The following is a 7,950-nucleotide window of genomic DNA, read 5'->3' as shown; positions in this document are numbered from 1 at the left end:
CATTCACTCATTGCCCTCTTCCACCAAAGGTAATACAATACCACATGATAAAATCTTGCCCCTGTTGGGAGACAACCCTCCATGGGTCTCTTGTATTTCTGTACATCTTGCCAGCACTGTCATTTGTGCCAGATGATCTTTTAAAAGATGTTTGTAGAGCAACCTTGAGCTAGTGTTCCCCTCCAAAACAAAGGCAGAAATGCTTATTCCCCACCATAAAAGATTTGGTTTCCCTAAGCTCAGGGTTCCTTTCTTGTCACACACTGTTCAGACATACAGAAACTGATACAAATAAGCAGCTTATGCTGCTTGCCCTGCTGCAAATTAAAGTCCTTTGTCTCTGACCCAGAAGTCTCATGTCTCCTGCTTATATCCATGAAACTGAGTTAGGCTAAGTTGTTAGCTTGCAAGGAGTGTAAAATGTCAGTTTTTGACAGCTTCTGCCACATCCGTGTCATGGGAGCATCACCATCAACTTAAAACAATTGTATCAGGTTACACATGCTTTTACATTCCATTACTTCAACTAAACGTACAAGGTCAAACTAAGCAATAAAGAAAAGCCAAGTTCTTCTCTGCCCTCTCTTTTTCTAAATAAGTGCATGCCTTGGAGTAAGCTTGTGATGAAAGAGCCGAATCTGCCATTTTCTTAGATCTCAGTTTTCATGAGGATCTCACAGTGTGGTCATTTTGCTACACTGAGTATGACTCTGAAGTTCAAAGATGCAACTTTTTTTTCATGTGACATGGCCTCTAGATCTAAGTCACCCACTTCTGGTTGTCAGTCAAAGAGATAGCTATCAGATCCAGTCTAAGAGATACTAAGTTAGACTCCAGTATGGAGCCTCCCTGAGAAATTTTCAACTAGATTTTTCACTTTATGTAATTTTGTTATTGTTGTTGTCACAGGTCACCTTTAGAAGTCATGCCCTCATAAATTGTGACTCCAGGGGGTTATATTTTGGGGAGTTGCTATAAGGTGTATGGGTATGTTGCAGGGGGGGACAGTCTAATGAACACAATTGAATGTAGCGTGTGCTTATCCTTCCATTTAGGCATCATTTTCTTCTTTCGTATCATAAATTTGCATCTAATCCTTTTTCACACCCAGAGCCTAAAGAGTCTCATGCTCCTGATTTTGACTTCTTTGTCAACCTGCTTAGTTTTGAAGAATATCAATTGCTATTTCTTTTTTGGTTAAGTCAGTATTTTTTGATAGTTTGTTTTTAATTAACTGAATTATGTATCACTGAGGGTTAATCAACTACACTTAGAAATATATTAGTTTTTTAAAGTTAGTAGCACATGCACATGGTAACAAAATTGAGAATATAAATTGTATTGGTTCTGCTGTATCTTTAGTATTACCTCAGGAATTGGGATACCAATATTTTAATATCTGGTTATGGATTGATAGCAATTCCAAAACCACTAGACAAAAAAGGATGAATGTAGAGAGAGACAGAGAAAAAAATCTACAATCCAAGGTAAGCCAATGCACCAAAATTCTAAAACATGAGGAAAATTAAATAAAATTAAACCTATAAAACCAGTAAGGAGATGCATTAATTTGGTTTAAATAAACACAATAGAGACCTGAAAATGACTTTAAGTGTTTAGGCTCTGTTAAAAGATAAAGGTAGAATAACATCTATTTTTCACAAAAGAAATTATAAAAATATGAGCAGGTAGAAATGAAAAAAGAACAGGTGGCTAGGACAAAAATCAGTACCTTGAAACATGAATCTTCCTAGGAATGGGTAACACCTCATACATTTGGTCTATGTTCCATCTGACAGCTAGCTTGTCATTCATGTCACAGTACAATGATGACCATCTCTTTGCTGTGCTCCAATCTAGGACTGGGAAATCAAGGTGTGTGTGAGCTTGGCAGTTTCAGCCTCTCTCCATGTAGAGCCCTCCACCATGCCATCCAAAGCCCTGACTTGTGGTCTCTTTCCATCTGTATATTCCTTTGCTTAGGATGCCATGGGACAGAGCATATCAGTAAGTCTGTTCCAAAACAGATTATCTGGAGGGCTGCCAGTCTTTTCTTCCTGTAGGCATACCCAATCTTCACTAGTGATTCTCTTGGAGCCCTCCTTCCTTGCCTCAAGAAAGGGATGTAATCTACCATGAAGGGAGAGGAACGGGTGGGTCTCTTTCTAGAACACTGCATTTTCCTTCCTATTTCTTCAGTCTTTCTTTCCACTGATTAGTGGTGATGGTCTGGATGTGGGGAAAGGGTTGGGAATGGGAAGTGGGTTGGGAGTGGTGGAATGGAGGCAGCAGTTGGTGGACATGCTGATTTCTTGAACAATAGCTCTACAAATGCCTTCTCTGGAAGACAGCTGGTCCCAATCACTGGCAGTTCTTTAAATGTAGAATATAGGTTCCTTGTGGACTTTCTGTTTTCAGATTTGGGCCTTAGCAGCAGTTTCAGGAAAATAGGAAAAATCCCATTTGATGTGCAGTTACACAAACATATATGTCTATCTCCCCTTCTTTTTAAAGTATAACAAATGTTGGCATACTCATTTTCTGCATCTTGTTTTTCATTTGAACTATTTCTTAGAGATTGTTCTATATCAGGAAATATACATGTGCCTCATTTTTTAAAATTGCTGCATATATTCCACAATTGCACTAAAATTTATAATAGCTCTCTAGAGATAGTTTATCTCTAGTCTTTTGCTATTATAAGCAGTGCTGCAAAATTTTGTGTATACATGTCTTTTCTTATAGTCAGCTTTTTTTCGAACTGAAGTGTTTTCTTTATTAAGGTATTATTGATACACACTCTTATGAAGGTTTCACATGAAAAAACAATCTGGTTCCTACATTCACCCCTATTATCATGTCCCCCCATACCCCATTGCAGTCACTGCCCATCAGTGTAGTAAGATGCCACAGAGTCACTATTTGCCTTCTCTGTGCTACACTGTCTTCCCCCTGATTCCCCCACACCATGTGTGCCAATCATAATATGCCTCAATTCCCTTCTCCCTCCCTCCCCACCCGCCCTCCCACACCCCTCCGCTTTGGTAACCACTAGTTCCTTCTTGGAGTCTCTGAGTCTGCTGCTATTTTGTTCCTTCAGTTTTGCTTCGTTGTTATACTCCACAAATGAGGGAAATCACTTGGCACTTGTCTTTCTCTGCCTGGTTTATTATACTGAGCATAATGTCCTCCAGCTCCATCCATGTTGTTGCAAATGGTAGGATTTGTTTCTTTCTTATGGCTGAATAGTATTCCATTGTGTATATGTACCACATCTTCTTTATCCATTCATCTACTGATGGACACTTAGGTTGCTTCCATATTTTGGCTATTGTAAAAAGTGCTGCAATAAACATAGGGGTGCATATGTCTTTTTGAATCTGAGAAGTTGTATTCTTTGGGTAAATTCCTAGGAGTGGAATACCCAGGTCAAATGGTATTTCTATTTTTAGTTTTTTGAGGAACCTCCATATTGCCTTCCACAATGGTTGAACTAGCTTACACTCCCACCAGCAGTGTAGGAGGGTTCCCCTTTCTCCGCATCCTCACCAGCGTTTGTTGTTCCTAGTCTTTTTGATGCTGGCCATTCTTACCGGTGTGAGGTGATATCTCATTGTGGCTTTAATTTACATTTCCCTGATGATTAGTGATGTGGAGCATCTTTTCATGTGCCTGTTCTCCATATGAATTTCTTCATTGGAGAAGTGACTGTTCAGATCCTCTGCCCATTTTTAAAATTGGATTATTTGCTTTTTTGTTTGTTGAGGTGCATGAGCTCTTTGTATATTTTGGATGTCAACCCCTTATCAGATATGTCATTTATGAATATATTCTCCCATACTTTAGGATGCCTTTTTGTTCTGCTGATGGTGTCCTTTGCAGTACAGAAGCTTTTTAGTTTGATGTAGTCCCACTTGTTCTTTTTTGCTTTTGTTTCCCTTGCCATGGAGATATGTTCATGAAGAAGTTGTTCATGTTTACATTCAAGAGAGTTTTGCCTATGTTCTCTTCCAAGAGTTTTATGGTTTCATCACTTACATTCAGGTCTTTGATCCATTTGGAGTTTACTTTTGTGTATGGGGTTAAACAATAATCCAGTTTCATTCTCTCACATGTAGCTGTCCAGTTTTGCCAACACCAGCTGTTGAAGAAGCAGTCATTTCCCCATTGTATTTCCATGGCTTCTTTACCGTATATTAATTGACCATATATACTTGGGTTTATATCTGGGCTCTCTAGTCTGTTCTACTGGTCTATGGGTCTGTTCTTGTGCCAGTACCAATTTGTCTTGATTACTGTGGCTTTGTAGTAGAGCCTGAAGTTGGAAGTGAGATCCCCCCTGCTTTATTCTTCCTTCTCAGGATTGCTTTGAGGGTCTTTTGTGGTTCCATACAAATTTTAGAATTATTTTCTCTAGTTCATTGAAGAATGCTGTTGGTATTTTGATAGGGATTGCACTGAATCTGTAGATTGCTTTAGGCAGGATGCCTATTTTGACATTATTAATTCTTCCTGTCCATGAGCACGGGATGTGTTTCCATTTATTAGTATCTTCTTTAATTTCTCTCATAAGTGTCTTGTAGTTTTCAGTGTATAGGTCTTTCCCTTCCTTGGTTAGGTTTATTCCTAAGTATTTTATTCTTTTTGGTGCAATTAGTTCATCGTTAGTGTATAGGAGTACAACAGATTTCTGTGTATCAATTTTGTATCCTGCCACATTGCTGAATTTAGATATTAGATCTAGTAGTTTTGGAGTGGATTATTTAGGGTTTTTTATGTATAATATCAAGTCATCTGCAAACAGTGACAGTTTAACTTCTTCTTTACCAATCTGGATGCCTTTTATTTCTTTGTGTTGTCTTATTGCTGTGGCGAGGACCTCCAGAACTATGTTGAATAAAAGTGGAGTGGGCATCCTTGTCTTGTTCCCCATCTTAAAGGAAAGGGTTTCAGCTTCTTGCTTTTAAGTATGTTGGCTGTGGGTTTGCCATATAGGGCCTTTATTGTGTTGAGGTTCTTGCCCTCTTTACCCATTTTGTTGAGAGTTTTTATCATGAATGGATATTGAATTTTGTCGAATGTTTTTTGGCATCTATGAAGATGATCATGTGGTTTTTATCCTTCTTTCTGTTGATGTGGTGGATGATGTTGACGGATTTTCGAATGTTGTACCATCCTTGCATCCCTGGGATGAATCCCTCTTGATCATGATGGATGATCTTTTTGATGTATTTTTTAATTCATTTTGCTAATTATTTTGTTGAGTATTTTTGCATCTCTGTTCATCAGGAATATTGGTCTGTAATTTTCTTTTTTTGTGGTGTCTTTGCCTGGTTTTGGTATTAGGGTGAAGCTGGCCTCATAGAATGAGTTTGGAAGGATTCCCTCCTCTTCTACTTTTTGGAAAACTTTAAGGAGGATGGGTATTAGGTCTTTACTAAATGTTTGATAAAATTCAGCGGTGAAGCCATCTGGTCCAGGAGTTTTGTTCTTGGGTAGTTTTTTGATTACCAGTTCAATTTCGTTGCTGGTAATTGGTCTGTTCAGATTTTCTGTTTCTTTCTGGGTCAGCCTTGGAAGGTTGTATTTTTCTAGAAAGTTGTCCATTTCTTCTAGGTTATCCAGTTTGTTACCATATAATTTTTCATAGTATTCTTTCATAATTCTTTGTATTTCTGTGGCATACATAGTGATTTTTCCTTTCTCATTTCTGATTGTGTTTACATATGTAGACTCAGTTTTTTTCTTGGTAAGTCTGGCTAGGGGTTTATCTATTTTGTTTATTTTCTCTAAGAACCAGCTCCTGCTTTCATTGATTCCTTCTATTGTTTTATTCTTCTCAATTTTATTTATTTATGCTCTAATCTTTATTGTATCCCTCCTTCTACTGACTTTGGGCCTCATTTGTTCTTCTTTATCTAGTTTCATTAATTGTGAGTTTAGACTGCTCATGTTGGATTGTTCTTCTTCCTGAGGTAGGCCTGTATTGCAATATACTTCCCTGTTAGCATGGCCTTCGTTGCGTCCCACAGATTTTTGCATTGTTGAATTATTGTTGTCATTTGTCTCCATATATTGCTTGATCTCTGTTTTTATTTGATCGTTGACCCATTGGTTATTTAGGAGTATGTTGTTAAGCCTCCATGTGTTTGTAGGCTTTTTTGTTTTCTTTGTATAATTTATTTCTAGTTTCATACCCTTGTGGTCTGAGAAGCTGGTTGGTACAATTTCAATCTTTTTTTAATTTACTGAGGCTCTTTTTGTGGCCTGGTATATGATCTATTCTTGAAAATGTTCCATGTGCACTTGAGAAGAATGTGTATCCTGCTACTTTTGGGTGGAGAGTTCTATAGATGTCTGTTAGGTCCATGTGCTCTAATGTGTTGTTCTAAACTGAAGTATTGTTGATATACAATCTTATATTGGTTTCAAATGTACAATACAGTGGTTCAACAGTTACCCATATTATTAAATCCTCACCCCCTCTAGTGTGGTTACTATCCATCAACATAGAAAGATGTTACAGAATCATTCACTATATTCTCCATGCTGTACTACCATCCCTGTGACCAACTCATATTGTGATTGCAAATTATTGTGCCCCCTTATCCCCTTTACACTCTTTCCACACCCATCCCATCTTCTCCCCCTTGGTAACCACTAGTCACTTCTCAGTGTCTGTGAGTCTACTGCTGTCTTGTTTATTCTGTTTTGCTGTGTTTTTATATTCCACAAATAAGTGAAATCATATGGTATTTGTCTTTCTCTGCCCGGCATAAACAGCTTTTTAAAAAAGTTAACTAGAAACCCTGACAGATGTTTGGCATCCAATAGACAACTCTTAATTATGCTGCAACTGGTCACACACAGTCTCTCCTAACTTTGAAAATTCTGTGACTTTTTCAAGAATTGACAATTTCTACAGCCTTTAGTAACATTGCTTAGTCTGTGACAGGCACTCTGCATTCACAACAGTGTTTCCCTTCAGTGCTGCATCAAATGTAATATCTTTGACATGGATTTACAATTAAGAATCTACATTTAAGGTGCTGCAATTGCAAATGAGGGATGAAGTATAGAGAGGTGCTTAGTAATGGGAGCTCTGAAGTCATTTATGCTTGAGCACTGCTAAGTTTTACATATATGATTTTAGACCTGTATGACACAGTTTTCTCTTTCATAAAATGGGGTGGATATAGTACTAACATCATGAGGATGTGTAGGGATTAAATAAGAAATATGCATGAATCTTAGGACAGTTCCTGGCACATAAAAAGTGTTTAATAAGCATTAGTGAGCTATCATTAAAATTTCAATTCAGGTGATAATTAGATGTACAGATATTTTCTAGCCAGGCCTAAGTTCATAGCTGGACAACTAATGGCAATTAGTTCCCAGCTTTCTTCTTCATTTAGCACAGGCAAGTTTCTTGATTTTAGAAATGTATATTGTGACCACAAACTGTACTTGTTAGAATTAAAGAATAGAGGAATAGAAGCATTGACCCATAGGGCTGGGATTTCAATATTACCTTATATTGGATTATCATGTAAAACCATGATAAAAATTCCTGTGAATTAAATTCTAATATGCTAAATATTTCTCATGTATTATCTCATTTAGTTTTCACAAGGACCCATGTTAAATAGATATCCTTATTTTGCAGCAAAGACAGGATCTGAGCAACCAAGTGACATGTGCAATGGCATATCATTTAGTTAAGCTGCAGATAAGGTCCCCATTCCCACCCAGCTCTGAAAATAAAAGATCTGTAAACTGCCATACAGTTTTCCGATGAAATCTCACTTGCCAATGGCAGAACCATCCAAAGAAAGGTCTTGAATGCCAAGAGCCAGCTTGAACTTCATTTTGGGGAATTGATGCAGAGTGGTCTTATCCACTAGTCACAGCAGGCACAGTGCCAAGGCCCACAGTACTCTTAAGGGCCCA

The sequence above is a fragment of the Manis pentadactyla genome, chromosome 3 (assembly GCF_030020395.1).
Source record: "Manis pentadactyla isolate mManPen7 chromosome 3, mManPen7.hap1, whole genome shotgun sequence".
NCBI classification, from domain to species: domain Eukaryota; kingdom Metazoa; phylum Chordata; class Mammalia; order Pholidota; family Manidae; genus Manis; species Manis pentadactyla.
This window is presented reverse-complemented; position numbering follows the sequence as displayed.